Source organism: Hyla sarda, chromosome 4, assembly GCF_029499605.1.
Source record: "Hyla sarda isolate aHylSar1 chromosome 4, aHylSar1.hap1, whole genome shotgun sequence".
In the NCBI taxonomy this organism is placed as follows: Eukaryota; Metazoa; Chordata; class Amphibia; order Anura; family Hylidae; genus Hyla; species Hyla sarda.
The window spans coordinates 35,823,598-35,849,818 of record NC_079192.1 but is presented as its reverse complement, the minus strand read 5'-3'; the positions used below and the strand labels follow the sequence as shown (position 1 = coordinate 35,849,818).

The following is a 26,221-nucleotide window of genomic DNA, read 5'->3' as shown; positions in this document are numbered from 1 at the left end:
CTTCTTAACCTTAGAAACTGGCTATAAAGGTATGCTGCGTTTCACATGGGCCAGGTGGGAGGAGTCAAAGTGCAACAGAGCGTTTTTAGCGATTGTCTTCCTGAAGCCAGACGTAACGATAATGTCATCAATGATATCTATCTGCACATCCAGGAATTCAAGATGTCTATTCCCATATTGGGATGTGAAACGCATGTTCATATCATTTGTTTCATTTAAGAAACATACAAAATTACTAAACTCATTTTGCATCCCATCCCATATGATGAATAAGTCATCCACAAGTCGCAAATACATTTTAATCTTTAAAGAGTTTTTGAGTAGAAAAAATTAACCTCCTTTCCAGTATGGCGAGGAATATATTGGCATAGACACATGAGGTCGGAGACCCCATTGCTGTTCCAAGTATCTGTTGTCAGGATTCGGCAGGCTGGTGGTGGATCCTTTGTCAGTGAGGGATTGGTGTGGACCGTACCGGTGGACCGGTTCTAAGTTGCTACTGATATTCACCAGAGCCCGCCGCAAAGTGGGATGGTCTTGCTGCGGCGGTAGCAACCAGGTCATGTCCACCGGTAGCCGCTCAACCTCACTGACTGCTGAGACTGGCGTGGTACAGAAGGACAAGGCAAGAACAAGGTCGGACGTAGCAGAAGGTCAGGGCAGGCAGCAAGGGTCGTAGTCAGGGGCAACAGCAGAAGGTCTGGAACACAGGCTAGGAATATACACAAAACGCTTTCACTGGCACAAGGCAACAAGATCCGGCCAGGACAGGAAGGGGAAGTGGATTTAAATAAGCCTGGACACAGGTGCAGGCACTGACCGGGCCAGGCGCCAACCAACGGCGCACTGGCCCTCCAAATCACAGAGAGCCGGCATGCGCGCGCCCTCGGGAGCGGGGCCGCGCGCGCCGGGACTGAGCAGACGGAGGACGGGGCAGGCGAGGAGACTGGGATGAGAGCCGCGGGCGGGCCGCATCCCCGCGGAGACAGCAGTGCAGCGCTCCCGGTCAGCGGGTCCGACCGGGGCGCTGCACGGAGGCGAACGCCGCGAGCGCTCCGGGGAGGAGCAGGGACCCGGAGCGCTTGGCGTAACATCTGTATATACCATTCCTCGCCATACTGGAAGGTATTGTTTGTCAAAATGAACAGAATTGCGTCAGAAACAAAATTTATGACTTCCTTTGATTTATTGGTGAAAGACAGGAACAGACAGACAGCCTCTATACCCGTATCGTGTGGGGTACGGGTATAGAGGCTCTCAACGTCTATGGCTGCAAGGCTATAAGTAGATTGCCACTGAAAATCACTGAGGATTTTGATCAAGTCTACAGTATCTTTTAGGAAGGACGGTATAGTGCTCAAAAGTGGAGATATTAACCAATCAATGTAACTGGACAAAAATTGTGTCGGAGAGCCAATCCCCGAGACAATGGGTCATCCCGGGGGCTGGCTCTCCGATTTGTGGATCTTAGGCAGTATATGCCAGGCTTCCTGTTTTTTTTTGGGAGTAGGCGTTCCGCGGTTTTGTCCGATATTATTCCTTTAGCAACATATTTGCACAAAAATGATCTCAGTTTCTCTACTATTTTATTCGTGGGGTCTGCTTGTAATTTTTCATAAACCATTATGTTGCCTAATTGGTTCAACCCTTCATTGTCATGGTCCTTTTTAGGCCAGAGCACAATTGCTCCCCCTTTGTCGGCCTTAGTAATAACGATGTCCTCTCTTGCTTTTAATTTGTCCAGTGCCCTCCTCTCTGCCACTGAGAGATTGTCAGTGGGCACCAGATAAATCCATGCTTTGATTTCCTTTAAGACTGCCTTACTGAATAGATCCAAGAAACTGCCCGGAGCTATTGGGGGGGTTAAAGGTAGAAGGATTTCCACCCATAAATGTATCTCTACCCTCTCCTGCATCTGGATTGACCTGTATTTCAGCAAGATCACACAATTCAAGAAAACTTTTCACATCATTATCATCAAATTCCTCAGGGACACTAAAGCCTTTTGAACTAATTCCCAAGCTGTTTCTCCATCTATCTTTTTTTCACTGCTTACACCATCATTTTTATTTATATTTTTGGCAAAATATTTCTTTAAATTTAGTTTACGTAAACCTTTCCACCAGTCTTACTGGAACTTAGTAAAATCAAACCTCTCAGTTATACCAAAATTTAACCCCTTGCTTAGGAGTGAAATCATGTCTCTGTCCAGCACTAAGTCCGTCAAGTTGACTACTATGTTTTTCTCTATCGTCTCCATGTCACACTCTTTCAATTTGGTCTTCTCCTCCCTGTTCCTCCTTTTTCTTCTGCCTCTTCCCCTTCTAATTCTTTTCCTAAAGGGCCACTTGACGTTCCAGCTTTATTATTCTCATTGGTCTAAGATTCATTCGATCCACTCGTGTCCGATTCTGTGGTCATAAAGTCCGTACTTTTGGGCTTTTTGTTGTGTTTCTTTAATTTGTTCCGATTATATGATCTTTCTTCTTTCTTTCTTTCCCCAGGAAAAAACTTGACCCAATTCAAAATCTCTCCGATCTCTTAGAAACTTGTCTCTTTTTACAGCTTTGATAGAATCTTGTAAAGTCACTATTTTCTTTTCTACTTTCTGGAGGAACTTGTTTGACTGTATTTCAGTTACTCTTGTCTTTAATTCACGCTTTGCCTTGCATAATTCCCTTGTTACAATCTCATACTCTTTGATATTTCTTTCTAAGACTAATTTTTGAACATTTAATGAATGTTGGATGTGTAATTCATCCCAATCATGCACAAACTGCACATCTTCTGTAAATTGGGAAGGTGCCTTGTACACACGCAAGCCTCGGGGCACTCGATTTGTATCCATGTATGTTTTAAGCAAATTCACCGTCCAAAAGAGACGTGTCTCCTTGTCTGCCAAGGTGTTTATCTTAAATTCAAGGGCTTTATTGCTAATAAGCTGTAGTTCATCCCTTTGTTCTACAGACGATAGAAACACTCCTGCGTCTACACGTCCCGCACTCAAAATAGCTATTTATAACAATTGGAATTTATTACAGAATGATGAAGATTTAGCTAAGTTAACAACAGAAAGACTATTAATAACTTATAAAAAGAACAAAACAATTGGGGATATCCTAAAAAAAAACGTAAAGAACTAAATAGGAGAAATAAAAACAAAAGCTGGTTGTCTGAACGGAGACCAACGGGTAACTACCCATGTGGTTCCTGTTCTTTCTGCCAGTTAAATTCTAAAGCCAAAATATTAACCTTAAATGGTTATGATGTCCTGATTAAACAACTTATCACATGCAGATTATCTTATATTGTATATGCCCTCACTTGTAAATGTAAGCGGTTTCACATTGGTAAAACCAAGAGACCCTTGTTCCATCGTATACGTGAGCACACTCGATCCTTAAAAACCGGAGTAGGAGCCCTCCGCTTCATTGAACATATAATGGAAGCACATAAGAATGAAACTGAACCTTTTAAATTCACCGGCATTGAAAGTGTGGAGTGTGCTAGCGACGGATGGAACAAGGACGAAATTCTGCTAAGGAAAGAAACTAGGTGGATTCTAGGCCTAGATGCAATGGGCTGCGGGGGTCTTAATGATAAGACAGAATTAAATGCACTTTTGTAACTCCCACAGTTCTATATTGTTTTTAGATTTGTTTTAAATCACTCACCTGCTTGATTGTTGTTGTGGAGTTTCCATGACAGCGGAGGCAGGTACTATTTAAGACACGGCTCTAAGACCAGTGACGTGCAAACCTGTTGAAGCGCGAAGTATCGCGAGAAACGGACCGTAGTTTGTAGAAGCACGCCTGTATGAGCGTCTCCGCACTGATGTATGGACCCGTGAAATAAAGGACACATTTTGCAGCATTGGTGAGTGCCCTGTGGATTTCTTTCTCGTCTTGGAAGTTTATAGAAGTGAACTGTTTGTTGGATTGCGGTGAGCACCACCTATATGCCGAATATTTATCACGGGATCTGTAGGAAGGTGTCAGCGTGCATTGAATTAGTGCTTGAGCCGGGCGCCACTTTGTGGATTGCAGATTTGTAAAATACTTCTATTTAAAAATCTTAATCCTTCCAGTACTTATCATTTGTTATATGCTCCACAGGAGGTGCTTTTCTTTTTGAATTTCTTTTCAGTCTGACCACAGAGCTCTCTATAGAAAACCTATCCTGCTCTGGACAGTTCCTGACACGGACAGGGGTGTCAGCAGAGAGCACTGTGGTCATACATAGAAGAAATTCACACGTTTCTCTGTTTTATACAGCAGCTGATAAGTACTGGAAGGATTAAGATTTTTTTTTAATAGAAGTAATTTACAAATCTAGGATAAAATAATGTATGGAGTGGCTCCTGTTATATCTACGCCAAAATAGACCTGGGCAGCCCAATAATAACACCTATACCCACGGTGTTCAAAGTTATATAAGAAAAAAAACACAGGAATTGGGGCTCAAAGGTCAATGATGGTGGACACCAAATATAAGTGAAAATGATTATAATAATTTATTAATAATCGGCAATATTATAATACTATAAAATAATGGTATACAGTGGTAACCGTGACCCACAGGGCCCTTGTGGAATCACGGTGTTCACTAAAATATTAGTATCAAGATAAAAATTTATGCTGGACGCGTTTCAAAACTATCTAAATTTTTTCCTCAGCAGCAGTCATAGATACATGGAGGTTCCATGTATCTATGACTGCTGCTGAGGAAAAAAACTGAGAGTTTTGAAACGCATCCAGCATCCCGTTTTGTGAACATTGCGACCACCTCTATTAAGAGTTATTGAGCCCCAGTCGGTCACTCACCACACTGACCAGACGAGAGGCATTTATCCGCCACCTAGTCTGCCACATGCGCGCCTCACTGCCACGAGGACGCCGCTATCGTGCCCATCCATCTAGGAGATAGAAGCGCTGTAGGACCACCGCCGAGAGCCCACCATAATGCCATGCTGAAAGACCGCTGCCGAGAGCACACCGCTACCCGGCACTGCCACCATTGGAGGCGGCCGAGTCTCCGGCAGGGCCCTCCCATGTTTGAGAGCGTGTGATACATCGCTGACATCGAGGAGAGATCGCGGCTTCCCTGCGACAACCAGCACAGCAGCCCCGGAGCGGCAAGATCTAAAAGCATCTTCCTACACTAAGCGCTACTATCCTATTTGCTACAGTGTATATTCCTATGAACTAGTGGTTTGCCGGCAGTCCATTGCTATATCTATACTAAATGACTGTTGATTCAATGGAGACCATCAGACACTAAGGGGGAAATTTATCAAAACCTGTCCAGAGGAAAAGTGGCCCAGTTGCCCATAGCAACCAATCAGCTTGCTTCTTTCATTTTTAACAAGGCCTCTGCAAAATGAAAGAAGAAATCTGATTGGTTGCTATGGGCAACTGGGCAACTTTTCCTCTGCACAGGTTTTGATAAATCTCCCCCTAAGTTCTGGTATTCCAATTAAGGACTTATATACGGTTGCTATTGGTTACCCTAACTATAAACTATATTACACTAAAGCAGTGTGTCTGCATGAGGATTCCCACTTGCTGCTAATAACTGTGTGGACAATATTTTATTACTTTGGTGGCAATTTTACATTTATTATTGATTTCATGTAATTTTATGAGATGGTCATATTTTATATTTGAGCGAACATTAATTTCTATCTTGATACTAATATTTTAGTGAACACCGTGATTCCACAAGGGCCCTGTGGGTCACGGTTACCACTGTATACCATTATTTTATAGTATTATAATATTGCCGATTATTAATAAATTATTACAATCATTTTCACTTACATTTGGTGTCCACCATCATTGACCTTTGAGCCCCAATTCCTGTGTTTTTTTCTTATATAATTTACAAATCTGTTTAACTTTCAGGCACCAGTCGATTTGAAAGCATTTGTTTTCTACTTGTTTCCACCGTAGTTCCCCTTTAATACTTCCATAGTACCAGGGGTCCAGTCCTGGGGGAAAAAAAAGTGTGGGAACTCACCCAAAATTTCCACTTAAAGGGGTACGAGACATCTTATACCCGATCCAAAAGGATAGGGGATAAGATGTCTGATCCTGGGGGGGTCCAGACACTGGGGACCCCCACGTTCTCCCTGCTGCACCCGGCATTCGTTTAGAGCATTGGGTGCAGCGCTGGAGGCTCGTGACATCACAGTCATGGCCCCTCAATGCAAGTCTATGGGAGGGGGCGGGACTTGCATTGAGGGGCATTACTGTGAAGTCACGAGCCTCCGCCCCGCATCATCAGTCATCCAGCACGGAGCGAAGCTCGCTCCTTGCACCGGATGTCTGGGGTGCCACAGCCGAGATCGCGGGGGTCCACAGCAGCGGGACCCCCACAATCTGACATCTTATCCCCTATACTTTGGATAGGGGATAAGATGTCTAGGGGCAGAGTACCCCTTTAAGGGCTGGTCCTGCAGGACTCCTGCTAATGGGAACTGTGTTCCTGCTTTGGAAAAAGTGCAGGAACTCAGTTCCCATGAGTTCCTGCAGGACTTGAGCCCTGCATAGTACACAAACAATGGTGCCTTCCTGTACATAACGAATACCCTCTATAGTACAAATAAATAATCATAATTCAATTCCCCCTATAACGTACATACACAATGCTGCAGTACGATAACTAATGCCCCCATATAATGTAATAATTGTTGCTAACTGTTCATTAGTGTTGAGCGGCATAGGCCATATTATAATTCGCGATATTTCGCGAATATATGGACGAATATTTGTCATATATTCGCTAAAGTCGCATAGTCGTAATATTCACATTTTTTCCCCCATAGGGGAAAATTGGCATGTGTGAAAATTTATGAACTTTATAGCAAGTATATCAGTGTAACTTGATAGAAGCAGCAGAAGTACAAGTCATACAAGTATCATCTATCAACATGGGTCGCAGCTAGAGATGAGCGAACTTACAGTAAATTCGATTCGTCACGAACTTCTCGGCTCGGCAGTTGATGCCTTTTCCTGCATAAATTAATTCAGCCTTCAGGTGCTCCCGTGGGCTGGAAAAGGTGGATACAGTAGTAGACTCTTTCCTAGGAATGTATCCACCTTTTCCAGCCCACCGGAGCACCGGAAAGCTGAACTAATTTATGCAGGAAAAGTAACCGCAGCCAATTTGCGAGGAAGGAAGAAAGAATCATCATCAGTGTAAGTATTTTCGCATTACTTTTGTAGTTGTATCTTGTGAATTTATTTTTGATAAATTCGCGCATGAGAAAAACTTGCAAAACTACAACTCCCAGAATGCACTGACAGACCATACATGCTGGTAGTTGTAATTTTGCAACAGCTGTAGGCACACTGGTGGGGAACCACTGAGTTAGGAAACAGACTCTAGCTCATAGATTCCAACCTGTGTGCCTCCAGCTGTTGCAAAACTACAACTTTCAGCATGCACTGACTGCCTCGGCATGCTGGGAATTGTAGTTGTGCAACATCTGGAGGGCTACAGTTTGGAGACCACTGTATAGTCGACCACGGTTTTAGGTCCGGTTGGAAAAACGCATACGGGGCAAAAATGAGCCGACCGGACCGAACGTTTCACTCTGGTCGGCTCATTAAAATGAATTACCATACGGCGCATAAGGCCGGGATACGGGAGAGCGCGGTTTTAGCTCCCCCCAGCCGTATGCGCTCCCATATGGGTAAAAACGTGGTGTGAACCCACCCATAGGGGAGGGGTGGGATACTTTCCTATTGGTTGCTGGGTATGTTGCTAATCTCCGATAACTATTTGCATCATTCTCATTGGCCCACAAGCTAAAAGGAGGGAGGGATCAATATTCGCGAATATTCGCATATGCGAATATTCGCCCGGTGGTCTCACACAGTAGTATTAGAGCCTTCTATACACCACACAAACTGGAAGCAGAGAGGGGTGATCACGGTGATGTGTACTGTGAAAAAAAAAAAAAAAAAGCGAATATTTGTAATTTCGAATATATAGTGCTATGTTCGCAAATTCGCGAATATGCGATATTCACGAATAAAATTCGAATTGCGAATATTCGCGAGCAACTCTACTGTTCATAACTTATACCTCCTATAGTACACATAATGTTGCCATACTGTACATAACTGTTACCTTCATATAGTACCCATAACAAATGCTGCGCAGAAAAAAAGGGACATAAATCACTCAAAAAAATCACAGATGAAAGGCCAACTTACTAGTTACTGGCACCAGAGCAGGATAGGCTCCCAATGTAATGCAGATCAGCCACAATGCTATATAAGGGGAAGTCGGACAGGTGCAAAATACTGATAAACAACCACTCACACCTACTATTCATCAGGGGGGGTAGCTGCTTAGTATTAGGCTAGGTTCACACTGCGGAATCTACGGGCAGAAAATTTCCGCCTGGAGATTCCGAGTGTGGCCAGCGCTGACTGAATCAGTCGGCACTAGGACCGTGTGGACCCTGCAGTCTCCAATAGACTGCAATGTGTTCCGCGAGTATTTCCGCCTGAAGAATGAGCAACGCCATTCTTCAGGCGGAAATTTTCAAGCGGACTTTCCGTTCCCAAAATCCACTTCACAAATTCCGAAGTGTGAATTTGTGAACGGAAACCCATTCACTACACTATACATTTTAGCAAGCAGAATTTCCGCCTGCAATTTCAAAGCGGAATTGCAGTTGGAAATTCCATGGTGTGATCCTAGCTTTATAGTTGCACTATGCTGGCGTACAACCTATTAGTGACGTCCATACTATTCCGTCAGGCGGGACTCGCAAGAGACTGAGCGTCAGCATTTTAGCCATTTTTGTCAGATGTGATCTGTCCTTGTGATGCTGGTGGAGCCCGGGGGGGTCAGTGCGTTGTGGGGTACACATATAAGATGGTGGGTAGCCCGCCTGATGGAATAGTATGGACGTCACTAATAGGTTGTAAGCCAGCATGGTGCACTACACGTCATCATGGCGCCCTGTATATGCCTTATCTGTGTGCTACTATAATACTAAGTAACTACCCCCCTCATCAATAGTAGGTGTGAGTGGTTGTTTATCACTATTTTGCACTTGCAGGACCTCCCCCTTGTGGCTGATCTGCATCATAATGCCTAATGGGGGAATAGGTGCCCAACCTGCCCTTGTGCCAGTAACCAGTAAGTTGGGCATAAAAAATGCTGCCATAAGATATATATATATATATACATATACATACCGTATTTTTTCGCCGTATAAGACGCACTTTTGTTTCCCCAAAACTGAGGGGGGAAAAGTTGTTGAGTCTTATATGGCAAATACACGCCTATCGCGGTGGTCCCTGCGGCCATCAACGGCCGGGACCCGGGCTAATACAGGACATCACCGATCGCGGTGATGCCCTGTATTAACCCTTCAGACGCAGCGATCAAAGCTGACCGCCGCATCTGAAGGGAAAGTGACACTAACCCGGCTGCTCAGTTGGGCAGCTTACAGGACCTTACCTGCCTCCTCGGTGTCTGCTCCGTGCCGGGATCCCCTGCTTGGCCGGCGCTCTCCTTCGACGTCATCACGTCGTCGCGCACGCCGTCCCGTCATCCAATAGGAGCGGCGTGCGTAGCGTCGTGATGACTGCGACGGAGAGCGTGGATCCCGGGGAAGAAGACGTCCGGAGAGTCGGAGACACGTCGGGGATGTGGCGACAGCGATGGAGCGACATCCAGGGCAGCGGTGACGGGTCCAGAGCGGCGGGGACAGGTGAGTATTACCTCTTATCCAGTGGTCTTCAACCTGCGGACCTCCAGATGTTGCGAAACTACAACTCCCAGCATGGCCGGACAGCCAACGGCTGTCCGGACATGCTGGGAGTTGTAGTTTTGCAACATCTGGAGGTCCGCAGGTTGAAGACCACTGTTGGGTTCAGAATCTTTTTTTTTTTTAGATTTTGCACCTATAAATTGGGTGAGTCTTATACGCCGGTGCATTCTATAGGACGAAAAATACGATATATATATATATACACACATACACACACACACACACACACGACTAATTCCCCCAATAGCACACACAAATAATGCTCCCATACTGTACATAACAAATGCCTCCTAAAGTATATGAAAACTATTCTGCCATACTGTAGGTAACAAATCCCTTCATATAGAACACACATAAATAATGATAATACTCATAGGGGGAGATTTATCAAAAGGATTTACACTGGTTTTTCCTGTCTAAATTTGTCGCACAGAAAGTCGCAGTCTAAATATGTGCGACTTTTCTGCGACTTTTGCTTTAGAGGATTTTTAGAACATGATGCATTCTTGTCTATTTTAATGTTGCTCGCGAATATTCGCAATGCAAATTTTATTCGCGAATATCGCATATTCACGAATTCGCGAATATAGCACTATATATTCGTAATTACGAATATTCGTTTATTTTATTTTTTATTTTTTTTCACAGTACACATCACAGTGATCATCCCTCTCTGCTTCCAGCTTGTGTGGTGTAAAGAAGGCTCTAATACTACTGTGTGAGAATGGCATGCGAATTTTCGCATATGCGAAAATTTGCATATGCTAATTTCAGCATATGCTAATTTTCGCATATGCTAATTTTTGCATACGCGAATTTGGGCATATGCGAAAATAAAACGTGAATATTACGAATATGCAAATGTAGCGAATATATGACAAATGTTCGTCCATATATTCGCGAAATATTCGCGAATTCGAATATGGCCTATGCCGCTCAACACTGGTCTATTTTAGACGGAAAAATGCATTGGTGCTGAATTTATCAAAAGCGACTTTTCAGTCGCATCGGCTAAAAGTACGCCGAAATGTCAGACCTTGTTGGAGCAGGTTTAAATATAGACTAAAGCATAGATCCCGAAGTCCGTGCGCAGAATTTATTAAGAGACGTGCGCCTTGTGATAAATTAGGCGCAGAGTAGACCGGCCTAACCCTCTGTAGTTTGGTCTATATTGATGCGGGACATTTGATAAGCTTTGATAAATCTCCCCCATAATGTTCACAACTAATATGTTATACCGCTATAGTACACATAAATAATGCTGCCATACTTCTAACTAAAACAAAACATGGTACACAGATTAGAAAACTAATATCCCCTATAAATACAGAAATAATGCCGCCTTACTGAATATAACTAGTACTCTATATAATACATAATAACAATGTTCATAATGAATACCTCCTATAATAAACATTAAAGGGGTATTCCAGGCAAAAACTTTTTTTTATATATCAACTGGCTCCGGAAAGTTAAACAGATTTGTAAATTATTTCTATAAAAAAAATCTTAATCCTTCCAATAGTTATTAGCTTCTGAAGTTGAGTTGCTGTTTTCTGTCTAACTGCTTTCTGATGACTCACGTCCCGGGAGCTGTCCAGCTCCTATGGGGATATTCTCCCATCATGCACAGCTCCCGGGACGTGACATCATCATTGAGCAGTTAGACAAAACTTCAGAAGCTAATAACTATTGGAAGGATTAAGATTTTTTAATAGAAGTAATTTACAAATCTGTTTAACTTTCCGGAGCCAGTTGATATATAAAAAAAAAAAGTTTTTGCCTGGAATACCCCTTTAATAATGCTTCCACACTTGACATAAATAATACTCCTTATAGAACACATTAAACATGCCGTCATATTGTACATATCAAATATCCCTATAGTACACATAAATAATGCTGTTATACTGAATGTAAATAAAGAGCGTATAGGTCCTGATTTACTATTGTAAACCTGACATATTTTGTCGAGTTGTGCGCCAGAATCAGGCGCATTGCGCCAGAATTTGCACCAGAATTCTGTCTGTGCCAGAAGTGAAAAACCCATCCAACTCACATTTTGCAGAGAAAACCCGAACAAGGGGTGTGTCTGTCAAGGAAAGGGGGCATGGTCACAGAAAAGGGGCGTGTCACGGCAAAAAAAAAAAAATGTGGTGGATTTGAGCTGAGAAAACCCCCACAGATCAGAGCATGTGTAAAAAAGCAAAATGTAGGGAAAAGTGCAAAATGTAGGGAAACCTTAATAAATACTGTAGGAAAAAAATTGGAGGGAATTAAAGGGGCACTCTGGCGCTAAGACATCTTATCCCCTATCTAAAGGTAAGATAAGATGCCTGATCGTGAGTGTCCCGTCACTGGGGACCCCCATGATCTTGCACTCAGCACCCCGTTAGAATAAGTCCCCGGAGCGTGTTTGCTCCGGGTCTGATTACTGTCGATCACGGGGACGGAGCGTTGTGACGTCACGGCTCCGCCCCCTCCCATAGGCTTACATTGAGGGGGCCGTGATCGACAGTAATCAGACTGATTCTAACAGGGTGCTGCGCGCAAGATCACGGGGGTCCCCAGCGGCGGGACCCCCGCGATCAGGCATCTTATCCCCTATCCTTTGGATAGGGGATAAGATGCCTTTGCGCCGGAGTACCCCTTTAAAACCCACAAAGAAACCTACACAACACTCTTAGTAAATCAGGGCCATAGTACACACAAATAATGCTGCCATTCTGAAGATAACTAATACCACCTATAATATGCAAAAATAATGCTGCCTTACTGAACATAACTAGTAATCTATATAGTAAACATAAAAAATGGTGCCTTACTGAACATAACTAGTACTCTATATAGTACACATAAAACATGGTGCCTTACTGAACATAACTAATAATCTATACAGTACATATAAAAATGGTGCCTTACTGAACATAACTAGTAATATATATAGTACACATAAAAAATGGTGCCTTAGTGATCATAACTAGTAATATATATAGTACACATAAAAATGGTGCCTTACTGAACATAACTAGTAATATATATAGTACACATAAAAAATGGTGCCTTAGTGATCATAACTAGTAATATATACAGTACATATAAAAATGGTGCCTTACTGAACATAACTAGTAATATATATAGTACACATAAAAATGGTGCCTTACTGAACATAACTAGTAATATATATAGTACACATAAAAATGGTGCCTTACTGAACATAACTAGTAATATATATAGTACACATAAAAAATGGTGCCTTAGTGATCATAACTAGTAATATATATAGTACACATAAAAATGGTGCCTTACTGAACATAACTAGTACCCTATATAGTACACATAAAAATGGTGCCTTAGTGATCATAACTAGTAATATATATAGTACACATAAAAAATGGTGCCTTACTGAACATAACTAGTACCCTATATAGTACACATAAAAATGGTGCCTTACTGAACATAACTAGTAATATATATAGTACACATAAAAAATGGTGCCTTAGTGATCATAACTAGTAATATATATAGTACACATAAAAATGGTGCCTTACTGAACATAACTAGTACCCTATATAGTACACATAAAAATGGTGCCTTAGTGATCATAACTAGTAATATATATAGTACACATAAAAAATGGTGCCTTACTGAACATAACTAGTACCCTATATAGTACACATAAAAATGGTGCCTTACTGAACATAACTAGTAATCTATACAGTACACATAAAAAATGCTGTCATACTGAACATAACTAGTACCCTATACAGTACACATAAAAAATGGTGCCTTACTGTACATAACTAGTACTCTATACAGTACACATAAAAAATGCTGTCATACTGAACATAACTAGTACCCTATACAGTACACATAAAAAATGGTGCCTTACTGTACATAATACCCCCTATGTGCACAAATAGGAGGCTCAAGTGACAACAGCCAGAGGGGTCTTGACCACCTTATTTTCTACCCACCTTAAAATCGGTGCCCTTCATATACACTGCCAGCGCTATCATCTGGGGTTGGGTAATTCGCACCCCCTGGTCCCCAGCGCCTTATCCACAGTCCTAGCAGCAGTAATTGGGACAGGTAAAAGGGTCTGCCCTACTACCGTCCTCTGGGTTTCACTATGACAGGACGAAAACAATAGGCGGCCATCCAGCTTTTCCACATTCCACTCGTTGCTTTCTCTCCTACCCCATAACTCAGTGGTCTCAAATTGTGGCCCTCCAGCTGTTGCAAAACTTCAACTCCCAGCATGCCCGGACAGCCGTTGGCTGTCCGGTCATGCTGGGAGTTGAAGTTTTGCAACAGCTGGAGGGCCACCGTTTGAGACCACTGCCCTAACTGGACTCACCTCAATCTTGTATAGAGAGCAGGCACTGCGCCGGGCTTCTCTAAGGACACTTCAGGGCCCCATCAACACACACTTTAAAGGGGTACTACCGTGGAAACCTTTTTTTTTTTTTTAAATCAACTGGTGCCAGAAAGTTAAACAGATTTGTAAATCACTTCTATTAAAAAAATCTTAATCCTTCCAGTACTTTTTAGGGGCTGTATACTAAAGAGAAATCCAAAAAGAAATGCATTTCCTGTGATGTCCTGACCACAGTGCTCTCTGCTGACCTCTGCTGTTCATTTTAGGAACTTTCCAGAGAAGCATATGTTTGCTATGGGGATTTTCTCCAGTTCCTAAAATGGACAGCAGGGGTCAGCAGAGAGCACTGTGGTCAGGACATCACAGGAAATGCATTTCTTTTTTGGGATTTCTCTTTAGTATACAGCCCCTAACATGTACAGGAAGGATTAAGATTTTTTAATAGAAGTGATTTACAAACCTGTTTAACTTTCTGGCACCAGTTGATTAAAAAAAAATAAAATAAGTTTTCCATGGTAGTACCCCTTTAACCCCTTAACCCCTTAAGGACTCAGCCCATTTTGGCCTTAAGGACTCAGACAATTTAATTTTTACGTTTTCATTTTTTCCTCCTCGCCTTCTAAAAATCATAACTCTTTTATATTTTCATCCACAGACTAGTATGAGGGCTTGTTTTTTGCGCGACCAGTTGTCCTTTGTAATGACATCACTCATTATATCATAAAATGTATGGCGCAACCAAAAAACACTATTTTTGTGGGGAAATTAAAAAGAAAAGCGCAATTTTGCTAATTTTGGAAGGTTTTGTTTTCACGCCGTACAATTTATGGTAAAAATGACGTGTGTTCTTTATTCTGAGGGTCAATACGATTAAAATGATACCCATTATTATATACTTTTATATTATTGTTGCGCTTAAAAAAAATCACAAACTTTTTAACCAAATTAGTACGTTTATAATCCCTTTATTTTGATGACCTATAACTTTTTTATTTTTCCGAATAAGCGGCGGTATGGGGGCTCATTTTTTGCGCCATGATCTGTACTTTTTTTTATACCACATTTGCATATAAAAAACTTAATACATTTTTTTATAATTTTTTTTTAATAAAATGTATTAAAAAAGTAGGAATTTTGGACTTTTTTTTTCGTTCACGCCGTTAACCGTACGGGATCATTAACATTTCATTTTAATAGTTCGGACATTTACGCATGCGGCGATACCAAATATGTCTATAAAAAAAAAATTTACGCTTTTTGGGGGTAAAATAGGAAAAAACGGACGTTTTATTTTTTTATTGGGGGAGGGGATTTTTCACTTTTTTTTTACTTTTACTTTTACATTTTTTTACATTTTTTTTTACACTTGAATAGTCCCCATAGGGGACTATTCATAGCAATACCATGATTGCTAATACTGATCTGTTCTATGTATAGGACATAGAACAGATCAGTGTTTTCGGTGATCTTCTGCTCTGATCTGCTCGATCACAGACCAGAGCAGGAGACGCCGGGAGCCGCACATGGGAAGGAGAGGGGACCTCCGTGCGGCATATGAATGATCGGATCCCCGCAGCAGCGCTGCGGGCGATCCGATCATTCATTCAAATCGCGCACTGCCGCAGATGCCAGGAGCTGTATTGATCCCGGCACCTGAGGGGTTAATGGCGGATGCCCGCGAGATCGCGGGCATCAGCCATTGCTGGCGGGTCCCTGGCTGCGATTCGCTCCGATGCCCGCGGTTATGCTTAGGACGTAAATGTACGTCCTGGTGCGTTAAGTACTATCACACCAGGACGTACATTTACGTCCTGCGTCCTTAAGGGGTTAAAGGGGGTACTCTTTACATCAACTGGTGCCAGAAAGTAAATTTGTAAATTACTTCTATTAAAAAATCTTAATCCTTCCAGCACTTATTAGCGGCTGTATACTACAGAGCAAATTCTTTTATTTTTGGATTTCCTTTCTGTCATGACCACAGTGCTCTTTGCTGACATCTCTGTCCATGTCAGGAACTGTCCAGAGCAGGAGAAAATCCCCATAGCAAACATATGCTTCCTGACATGGACAGAGGTGTCAGCAGAGAGCACTGTGGTCGTGACAGAAAAGAAATAAAAAAAATAAAAGAATTTGCTATGTAGTATACAGCCTCTAATAAGTACTGGAAGGATTAAGAATTCTTTATAGAAGGAATTTACAAATTTACTTTCTGGCACCTGTTGATATAAAAAAAAAAGTTTTCAACTGGAGTACCCCTTTAAGGGTAAGAGTCACATGTAGCGTAAATGCTGCTTTTTTTGACGCACGTGCGTTTTTCAGTGCTATGAGTGTTTACTATTACTCCCATAGACTTTGCTAGCGCAGAAAAATGCACGTGAGTCAAATACGCAGCGTTTAAGCAACGTAGGATTCTACCCTTGGGGGAGATTTATCAAAACCTGTCCAGAGGGAAAGTTGCCCAGTTGCCCATAGCAACCAATCACATCGCTTCTTTCACTTTGCAGAGGCCTTTTCAGAAATGAAAGTAGCGATCTGATTGGTTGCTATGGGCAACTGGGCAACTTTTCCTCTGGACAGGTTTTGATAAATCTCCCCCAATTTAAAACGGCAGCAACTTATTTTGTGCTTTACAAATTTTTATGTCGTTTTTGCAATAATATAAAAAAAAAAAAAGTGTTTTTTTTTTTATTACATGTACTTTCCCCTGTTACTAAGTAGTATGATTTAACCCTTCAATGACACAGCAGCTTTTGGCTGCGAGGACGCGGACAATTTTTGTTTTTGCTTTTTTCAGATTTTTTCCTCTTTGCCGTTTAAAAATCCATAAGGCCTGGTTCACACTATGGAATTTCCCTCTAGAGACCCCGAGTGCGGCCAACGCCGACTGAATCGGTCGGCCACTTCGGACCACGCGTATGGCACCGTCCCTATAGACGGCAATGTATTCCCAGTGGCTCCCGCTAAAAGATGATTCTTTCGGGAGCACAATTTTAGCGTCGGAACATCCGCCGCTAAAAATTCCGTAGTGTGTACTCTGTGTAGCGGATTCTGCTGCATTGGTATTTCTGGGTGGAATTTTTATTTACTTTTTTTATTTTATTTTTTTTTGGGGGGGGGGGGGGAGATTTTTTTTATTATCTTTTGTTATTATCTTTATTAACCTGCAGACCTCCAGACCTCCGGGCATGCTGGGAGTTGTAGTTTTGCAACATCTGGAGGTCCGCAGGCTGGAGAAAACTGGTGTAGAGGAAGTTCAGACATTTTGGGGTTTGATCCGCATGAACGTCCTCTGGGTTTCACTCTCACAGGATGAAAACAATAGGCAGCCATCCAGCTTTTCCACATTCCACTCATTGCTTTCTCTCCTACCCCCTAACTCAGTGGTCTCAAACTGTGGCCCTCCAGCTGTTGCAAAACTTCAACTTCCAGCATGCTGGAAGTTGAAGTTTTGCAACAGCTGGAGGGCCACCGTTTGAGACCACTGCCCTAACTGGACTAACCTCAATCTTGTATAGAGAGCAGGCACTGCGCCGGGACACTTCAGGGCCCCATCAACACGCACTTTAAAGGGGTACTCTTTAACCCCTTAAGGACCGGGGGTTTTTCCATTTTTGCATTTTCGTTTTTTGCTCCTTGCCTTTAAAAAATCATAACTCTTTCAAATTTACACCTAAAAATCCATATGATGGCTTATTTTTTGCACCACCAATTCTACTTTGTAATGACATCATTCATTTTGCCCAAAAATCTATGGTGAAGCGGGAAAAAAAATCATTGTGCGACAAAATTGAAAAAAAAAACGCTGTTTTGTAACTTTTGGGGGCTTCCGTTTCTACGTAGTACATTTTTCGGTAAAAATGACACCTGATATGTATTCTGTAGGTCCATACGATTAAAATGATACCCTACTTATATAGGTTTGATTTTGTCGGACTTCTGGAAAAAATCATAACTACATGCAGGAAAATTAATACGTTTAAAATTGTCATCTTCTGACCCCTATAACTTTTTTATTTTCCGTGTATGGGGCGGTATGAGGGCTCATTTTTTGCACCGTGATCTGAAGTTTTTAACGGTACCATTTTTGCATTGATAGGACTTATTGATCACTTTTTATTCATTTTTAAATGATATAAAAAGTGACCAAAAATGCACTATTTTGGACTTTGGAATTTTTTTGCGCGCACGCCATTGACCGAGCGGTTTAATTAATGATATATTTTTATAATTCGGACATTTCCGCACGCGGTGATACCATATATGTTTATTTGTATTTTTATTTACACTGTGCTTTTTTTTTATTGGAAAAGGGGGGTGATTCAAACTTTTAATAGGGGAGGAGTTAAATGACCTTTATTCACTTTTTTTTTCAACTTTTTTTTTGCAGTGTTATAGCTCCCATAGGGGCCTATAACACTGCACACACTGATCTCTTATACTGATCATTGTTATCCCATAGGGGCCTATAACACTGCACACACTGATCTCTTATGCTCCCATAGGGACCTATAACACTGCACACACTGATCTTCTATGTTGATCACTGGTTTCTCATAAGAAACCAGTGATCAACGATTCTGCCGGATGACTGCTCATGTCTGGATCTCAGGCACTGAGCAGTCATTCGGCGATCGGACAGCGAGGAGGCAGGAAGGGGCCCTCCCGCTGTCCTGTCAGCTGTTCGGGATGCCGCGATTAGCCGCGGCTATCCCGAACAGCTCGACTGAGCTAGTCGGGAACTTTCACTTTCACTTTTAGCCGCGTGGCTCAGCTCTGAGCGCGCGGCTAAAGGGTTAATAGCGCGCGGCGCCGCGATCGGCGCTGCGCGCTATTAGAGGCGGGTCCCGGCTTCACTATGACGCCGGGCCCGCCGTGATATGACGCGGGGTTACTGTGTAACCCCGCGTTATATCAGGAGAGCAGGACCAAGGGCGTACCTGTACGCCCTTGGTCCTTAAGGGGTTAAATCAACTGGTGCCAGAAAGTACATTTGTAAATTACTTCTATTAAAAAAATCTTAATCCTTCCAGTACTTATTAGCGGCTGTATACTACAGAGGAAATTCTTTTCTTTTTGGATTTCCTTTCTGTCACGACCACAGTGCTCTCTGCTGACACCTCTGTTCATGTCAGGAACTGTCCAGAGCAGGAGAAAATCCCCATAGCAAAGATATGATGCTCTGGATAGTTCCTGACATGGACAGAGGTGTCAGCAGAGAGCACTGTGGTCGTGACAGAAAATAAATCCAAAAATAAAAGAATTTGCCGCTAATAAGTACTGGAAGGATTAAGAATTTTTAATAGAAGTAATTTACAAATTAACTTTCTGGCACCAGTTTATAAAAAAAAAGGGTTCCATTGGAGTACCCCTTTAAGGGTAAGGGTCACATGTAGCGTAAATGCTGCGTATTTGATGCACGTGCGTTTTTCAGCACTATAAGTGTTTATTATTACTCCCATAGTATAAAGAGCAGTGGATTCAGCCTTTCAGCCTTAGGCATGGTGTAGAGCAGTGGTCTCCAACCTGCAGACCTCCAGATGTTGCAAAACTACAACTCCCAGCATGCCCGGACAGCACTGTGCTCGTGATGTCAGCAGAGAGCTCTGTGTTCCAAAAAGAAAAGAATTTCCTCTGTAGTATTCAGCAGCTAATAAGTACTGGAAGGATTAAGATTTTTTAATAGAAATCATTTACAAATCTATTTAAAGGAGTACTCTAGTGCAGAGTATTCCTGCTCCGTCCTGTCCGGGCTGCAAAATAAATGAAAATGAACCATCACTCACCTCCCTGGGTTCCCGCGGAGCGCCACTACAGCTGATTGGTCCTCCGATCCATCTCCTTCATACTTCCGGGTGTAACGAAGCGTCACATGGCGCTCAGCCTATCGCCGGCCGCCGCGATGTTCTGCCTTGGCCGGCAATAGGCTGAGCTCCATGTGACGCTTCGTTACACCCGGAAGTATGAAGAAGATGGACCGGAGGACCAATCAGCTGTAGTGACGCTCCGCGGGAACCCAGGGAGGTGAGTGATAGTTCATTTTCATTTATTTTGCAGCCCGGGCAGGATGGAGCAGGAATACTCTGCACTAGAGTACTCCTTTAACTTACTGGCACCAGTTGATTTAAAAAAAAAAAAAAAAAAAAAAAAAGTTTTCCACTGGAGTACCCCTTTAACCCCTTAACGACGCAGGACGTATATTTACGTCCTGCGCCGGCTCCCGCGATATGAAGCGGGATCGCGCCGCGATCCCGCATCATATCGCGTCGGTCCCGGCGCTAATCAACGGCCGGGACCCGCGGCTAATACCACACATCGCCGATCGCGGCGATGTGCGGTATTAACCCTTTAGAAGCGGCGGTCAAAGCTGACCGCCGCTTCTAAAGTGAAACTGAAAGTATCCCGGCTGCTCAGTCGGGCTGTTCGGGACCGCCGCGGTGAAATCGCGGCGTCCCGAACAGCTGATCGGACACCGGGAGGGCTCTTACCTGCCTCCTCGGTGTCCGATCGACGAATGACTGCTCCGTGCCTGAGATCCAGGCAGGAGCAGTCAAGCGCCGATAATGCTGATCACAGGCGTGTTAATACACGCCTGTGATCTGTGTAAGAGATCAGTGTGTGCAGTGTTATAGGTCCCTATGGGACCTATAACACTGCAAAAAAAAAGTAAAAAAAAAGTGTTAATAAAGGTCATTTAACCCCTTCCCTAATAAAAGTTTGAATCACCCCCCTTTTCCCATAAGAAAAATAAAACAGTGTAAAAAAAAATAAAAATAAACATATGTGGTATCGCCGCGTGCGTAAATGTCCGAACTATAAAAATATATCATTAATTAAGCCGTACGGTCAATGGCGTACGCGCAAAAAGCTATGGGAGCTATAACACTGCAAAAAAAAAAGTGAAAAAAGAAAAGTGAATAAAGACAATTTAACCCCTTCCCTAATAAAAACTGTGTAAATAAAAATAAACATATGTGGTATCGCCGTGTGTGGAAATGTCCGAATTATAAAAATATATTGTTAATTAAACTGCATGGTCAATGGCGTAAGCACAAAAAAATTCCAAAGTCAAAAATAATGCATTTTTGGTCACTTTTATATAATGAAAAAAATTTATAAAAAGTCCTATCAATACATTTACATTCGATCAATAAGTCCTATCAATGCAAAAATCATACCAATAAAAACTTCAGATCACGGCGCAAAAAATGAGTCCTCATACCGCCCTGTACGTGGAAAAATAAAAAAGTTATAGGGGTCAGAAGATGACATTTTTAAACGTATAAATTTTCCTGCATGTAGTTATGATTTTTTCCAGAAGTGCGACAAAATCAAACCTATATAAGTAGGGTATCATTTTAACCGTATGGACCTACAGAATAATTATAAGGTGTAATTTTTACCGAAATATGCACTGCGTAGAAACGGAAGCCCCCAAAAGTTACAAAATGGCGTTTTTTTTCCGTTTCGCCGTGCATTTTTTGGTAAAATGACTAATGTCACTGCAAAGTAGAATTGGCGACGCAAAAAATAAGCCATAATATGGATTTTTAGGTGGAAAATTGAAAGGGTTATGATTTTTTAAAGGTAAGGAGGAAAAAACGAAAGTGCAAAAACGGAAAAACCCTGAGTCCTTAAGGGGTTAAAGTCCTCAGAAGGACCAATAAAGTCAATGGAACATTCATTTAAAGGGGTACTCTGCTGCGGCACCCCAGGCATTTTCGTGTACAGATTCAAGGAAAAGGGTAAGGGGGATGCATTGCAATATAATCATTACCAATCATTTTTTGGCCAAAAACCAGGCATGTTTTTTTTTTTTTTTTTCTCAAGCCCCTAGCAAGTGTTTCAGGCTGTGATATTTCACTTTCAATAGGGAGGATGAAAACTTTGGCGCATTTTCGCACACTTAGGTGTAACGTTTTTAGAAACTTCCGCATAACCCCCCCCCCCAAAATAACAGCAGCATTTACAGCAGTGTTTTTCAACCAGTGTGCCTCCAGCTGTGGCAAAACTACAACGCCCAGCAAGCCCGGACAGCCTTTGGCTGTCCGGGCATGCTGGGAGTTGTAGTTTTGCAACAGCTGGAGGTACACTGGTTACGAAACACTGATTTACAGCAATGTTAAAGCGACTTTTAAAAAAAATCGAGCTGTGGTGCGGATTTCGAAATCCTCAAGCGTCCGCAACGTAAACTGACCGTTGAGGATTTAGAAATCTTCACCACATCCTAATGTCTTTGAAGAAATCATGTTTTTTTAAACACTCACTTTACTATGACTGTAAAGTGGTGTTTCCCAGCCAGTGTGCCTCCAGCTGTTGCAAAACTACAACTCCTAGCCGTTCCATTGGCTGTCCGTACATGCTGAGAGTTGAAGTTTTGCAACAGCTGGAGGTACATTGCTGTAAAAGCTGCCATTTTTTTCCACATGGGAATTCCGAAAAAATGTTAGCGTATTTTACTATATATATATATATATATATATATATATATATTTTTTTTTTTTATATATATTATTATAAATAATATATTATAAATATATATTATTTATGTTATTTTTTTGTAAATATGAAATTTTTCACCTTTTTTTTAGCATCTTTTAAAAGTAAAAAAATATTGTTGCACTTTACACATAACTGATGCGCTAAAGTTTTACCCTTAAGTGACACAGGGCATATGTGAACACCCTCATAAGTTGAGCGCGCTTCAAACTCTGGTAACATTAACTCACCGATGTCTAGCATTAAAGGGGTACTCTACTGGAAAAAAAAATGTTTTATATATATAACTGGTGCCAGAAAGTTAAACATATTTGTTCATTACTTCTAATAAAAAATCTTAATCCTTCCAGTACTTATCAGCTGCTGTATGCTCCACAGGAAGTTCTTTTCTTTTTAAATTTCTTTTATGTCTGACCTCAGTGCTCTCTGCTGACACCTCTGTCCATTTTAGGAACTGTCCGGAGCAGGATAGGTTTGCTATGGGGATTTTCTCCTACTCTGAACAGTTCCTAAAATGGACAGGGATGTCAGCAGAGAGCACTGTGGTCAGACAGAAAGGAAATTCAAAAAGAAAATAACTTCCTGTGGCGCAAATAGCAGCTAATAAGTACTGGAAGGATTAAGAATTTTTAATAAAAGGAATTTACAAATCTGTTTAAACTTTCTGGCACCAGTTGATTTAAATAAAAACATATTTTTCCAGTGGAGTATCCCTTTAACCCTTTAGATGCCACAATCAAAGATTGATTGTGGTATCTACAACGGGTGAAAATGAGTTGATGCTTCTTTGGGGACGCTGATTGGGACTTCCATGGGGGTCTGCATGACAGCCATGCGGTCCCTACCTGCCTCTGTGCCATTCTGTGCCATGGTGTTCTGCTCCGCTAGACTTATTCTGCAGGCTAGAGAAGCAGAGCGCCGATAACACTGATCAATGCATTTCTATGGCAGAACATTGTTTAGTGTATGCAATCGAAAGATTATATGTAATTGACTCCTATGGGGACTAAAAAATTGTGAATAAAAAAAATAACATGCTGGGAGTTGTAGTTTTGCAACAGCTGGAGGCACACTGGCTGGGAAACACTGACATAGACAATGATTTACAGCTTCCAGCAGCTCTTTCTTACTTTTATATGTTAGGATTTGCTTTATCTATATTAGTTATCTACTTATTTCTATTTAATCCTCACTTTTTCTTATCTTTGGATGACATTTTGGTGGCTTCAGAACCAATTACCAGGTTTCCATAGAGTTCTGGTCTCAACATACAATGGTTTCTGTCACGATGCCGGCTGGCAGGTAGTGGATCCTCTGTGCCAGAGAGGGATTGGCGTGGACCGTGCTAGTGGATCGGTTCTAAGTCACTACTGGTTTTCACCAGAGCCCGCCGCAAAGCGGGATGGTCTTGCTGCGGCGGTAGTGACCAGGTCGTATCCACTAGCAACGGCTCAACCTCTCTGACTGCTGAAGATAGGCGCGGTACAAGGGAGTAGACAGAAGCAAGGTCGGACGTAGCAGAAGGTCGGGGCAGGCAGCAAGGATCGTAGTCGGGGGCAACGGCAGGAGGTCTGCAACACAGGCTAGGAACACACAAGGAAACGCTTTCACTGGCACAATGGCAACAAGATCCGGCGAGGGAGTGAAGGGGAAGTGAGGTATAAATAGGGAGTGCACAGGTGAACACACTAATTGGAACCACTGCGCCAATCAGCGGCGCAGTGGCCCTTTAAATCGCAGAGACCCGGCGCGCGCGCGCCCTAGGGAGCGGGGCCGCGCGCGCCGGGACAGGACAGACGGAGAGCGAGTCAGGTACGGGAGCCGGGACGCGCATCGCGAGCGGGCGCTACCCGCATCGCGAATCGCATCCCGGCTGGAGACGGTATCGCAGCGCACCGGGCCAGTGGAGCTGCCCGGAGCGCTGCGGTAGCGAGAGAGAAGCGAGCGCTCCGGGGAGGAGCGGGGACCCGGAGCGCTCGGCGTAACAGTACCCCCCCCCTTGGGTCTCCCCCTCTTCTTAGAGCCTGAGAACCTGAGGAGCAGACTTTTGTCTAGGATGTTGTCCTCAGGTTCCCAGGATCTCTCTTCAGGTCCACAGCCCTCCCAATCCACCAAAAAGAACCTTTTTCCTCTGACCGTCTTGGAGGCCAGTATCTCTTTCACTGAGAAGACGTCAGAAGAACCGGAGACAGGAGTGGGAGAAACTAATTTGGGAGAGAAACGGTTGATGATGAGTGGTTTAAGAAGAGAGACATGAAAGGCATTAGGAATACGGAGAGAAGGAGGAAGAAGAAGTTTGTAAGAGACGGGATTAATTTGGCACAAGACTTTGAAAGGACCAAGATAGCGTGGACCCAGTTTGTAACTGGGGACACGAAAGCGGACATATTTAGCGGAGAGCCATACCTTGTCTCCGGGAGCAAAAATGGGGGGAGCTCTTCTTTTCTTATCGGCAAACTTTTTCATGCGAGATGAAGCCTGTAAAAGAGAATCTTGGGTCTCTTTCCATATGGAGGAAAGATCACGAGTCACTTCATCTACAGCGGGCAAACCAGAGGGCAAGGGAGTAGGGAGGGGGGGAAGAGGGTGACGGCCGTACACCACGAAAAATGGGGATTTGGAGGAAGATTCAGAGACTCTAAAGTTATACGAGAATTCGGCCCATGGTAGAAGATCTGCCCAATCATCCTGGCGGGAGGAAACAAAATGTCGTAAATAATCACCCAAGACCTGGTTAATTCTTTCTACTTGTCCATTGGATTGAGGATGATATGCAGAAGAAAAGTTTAATTTAATCTTGAGTTGTTTACAGAGAGCCCTCCAGAATTTTGACACGAATTGGACGCCTCTATCCGAGACTATCTGTGTGGGCAACCCGTGAAGACGAAAAATGTGTACAAAAAATTGTTTAGCCAACTGAGGCGCTGAAGGAAGACCAGGAAGAGGGATGAAATGTGCCATCTTGGAGAATCGATCAACGACCACCCAAACAACAGTGTTGCCACGGGATGGGGGTAGGTCTGTAATAAAATCCATACCAATCAGAGACCAAGGCTGTTCAGGGACAGGCAGAGGATGAAGAAAACCAGCGGGCTTCTGGCGAGGAGTCTTATCCCGGGCACAGACAGTGCAGGCTCGCACAAAGTCCACGACATCCGTCTCCAGAGTCGGCCACCAATAGAAGCGAGAGATGAGTTGCACAGATTTCTTGATGCCTGCATGACCTGCGAGATGGGAGGAGTGACCCCATTTGAGGATTCCGAGGCGTTGGCGTGGAGAGACGAAGGTCTTTCCTGGAGGAGTTTGCCTGATGGAGGCTGGAGAAGTGGAAATCAGGCAGTCAGGAGGAATGATGTGTTGCGGAGAGAGTTCAACTTCCGAGGCATCCGAGGAACGAGAGAGAGCATCGGCCCTAATGTTCTTATCGGCAGGCCGAAAGTGAATTTCAAAGTTAAATCGGGCAAAGAACAGAGACCACCTGGCCTGGCGAGGATTCAGCCGTTGGGCAGACTGGAGATAGGAGAGGTTCTTGTGATCGGTGTAAATAA

General features: G+C 43.0%; 1 protein-coding gene across 4 annotated transcripts in view; it reads right to left on the bottom strand.

Annotated features, from left to right (window-relative positions):
- The window catches only part of LOC130367769 (beta-1,3-galactosyltransferase 2-like), a 132,545-nt gene that overhangs the window by 23,307 nt on the left and 83,017 nt on the right, over positions 1-26,221 (bottom strand). The window contains exon 1 of one of the 4 annotated variants that reach the window (XM_056570525.1): positions 6,019-6,151. The exons of 2 other annotated variants lie outside the window; for them this stretch is intronic. The gene's annotated coding sequence lies outside the window, so the exon portion shown is untranslated. Of the gene's footprint in view, positions 1-4,823; positions 5,285-6,018; positions 6,152-26,221 lie in introns of those variants that run through there. One more of the 4 variants, XM_056570524.1, reaches the window with a different exon arrangement.